Genomic DNA, 1,782 nt, shown 5'->3' with positions numbered 1-1,782 from the left:
AACAGGGGTGCAGAGGGCAAAGCGGAGAGATTCCCGCAGAGGATCGGTGCCGACCAGCACTCAACAGCCCGAGAGGCTTGCCTGCTCACCCGCCGGGGCGGGCGGGGGCTGGGAGCTGAGGCTCGGGCTTCGGGTCAGATCTCAGGGAAAGGTCTGGCAGCGTGAACACAGCCTGAAGGGGTAAGTGCATCACGGTTAGCCGGGAAGGAGTCCGGGAGAAGTCTGGAGCTGCGGAAGAAGCAAGACTTTTTCTTGCCTCTTGGTTTCCTTGTGCGTGAGGAGAGGGGATTAAGAGCACCGCTTAAAGGAGCTCCAGAGATGGTCGCAAGCCACGGCTAACAGCGCGGACCCCAGAGACGGGCATGAGACGCTAAGGCCGCTGCTGCCACCACCAAGAAGCCTGTGTGCGAGCACAGGTCACTCTCCACACCTCCACTCCCAGGAGGCTGTGCAGCCCGCCACTGCCAGGGTCCCGGGATTCAGGGACAACATCCCCGGGAAAACGCATGGCACAACTCAGGCTAGTGCAATGTCATGCCAGCCTCTGCCGCTGCAGGCTCGCTCCGCATCCGTACCCTTCCTCCCCCTGACCTAAGTGAGCCAGAGCCCCGGAATGAGCTGCTCCTTTAACCCCGTCCTCTCTGAGCGAAGAGCAGACACCCTCTGGCGACCTACACGCAGAGGTGGGGCCAAATCCAAAGCTGAAACCCAGGAGCTGTGCAAACAAAGAAGTGAAAGGGAAATCTCTCCCAGCAGCCTCAAAAGCATCAGATTAAAGCTCCACAATCAACTTGATGTACCCTGCATCTGTGAAATGACTGAATAGACAACGAATCATCCCAAAATGAGGAGGTGGACTTTGGGAGCAAGATATATCATTTTTGCCCCTTTTTCTCCTTTTGTGAGTGTGTACGTGTAGGCTTCTGTGTGAGATTTTGTCTATATGGCTTTGCTTTCACCATTTTTCCTAGGGTCTGACAGTCCCGATTTTCTTTTTTTTTACTTTTTGAAATATTTCTTCTTAATCATTTTATTTTAATAACTTTATTTTATTTTATCCTACTTTATTTTAACCTCTTTTCTTTCCTTCCTTCCTTCATTTCTTCCTTTCTTTCCTACTTCCTTCCTTCCTTCCTCCCTTCCTTTCTTTCTTTCTATTTTTTCTCCCTTTTATTCTGAGCCATGAAGATTAAAGGCCTTGGTGCTCCAGGCAGGTGTCAGGGTTGTGTATCTGAGGTGGGAGAACCAACTTCAGGACATTGGTCCACAAGAGATCTCCCAGCTCCACGTAATATCAAATGGCGAAAATCTCCCACAGATATCCATCTCAACACCAAGACCAAGCTTCACTCAACAACCAGCAAGCTACAGTGCTGGACACCCTATGCCAACCAACTAGCAAGACAGGAACACAGCCCCATCCATTAGCAAAGAGTCAGCCTAAAATCATAATAAATCCAAGGAGAAACACGCCAAGACACATATTACTCAAACTATCAAAAATTAAATACAAAGAAAACATATTAAAAGCAGCAAGGGAAAAACAACAAATAGCACACAAGGGAATCACCATAAGGTTAAGAGCTGATCGTACAGCAGAAACTTGGCAGCCAGAAGGGAGTGGCAGGACATAATTAAAGTGATGAGAAAAACCTACAACCAAAATTACTCTACCCAGAAAGGATCTCATTCAGATTTGATGGAAAAATGAAAACCTTTACAGACAAGCAAAAGCTGAGAGAGTTCAGCACCACCAAACCAGCTTTACAACAAATGCTAAAG

Source organism: Physeter macrocephalus, chromosome 8 (genome assembly GCF_002837175.3).
Source record: "Physeter macrocephalus isolate SW-GA chromosome 8, ASM283717v5, whole genome shotgun sequence".
Classification (NCBI taxonomy): Eukaryota; Metazoa; Chordata; class Mammalia; order Artiodactyla; family Physeteridae; genus Physeter; species Physeter macrocephalus.
This window is presented reverse-complemented; position numbering follows the sequence as displayed.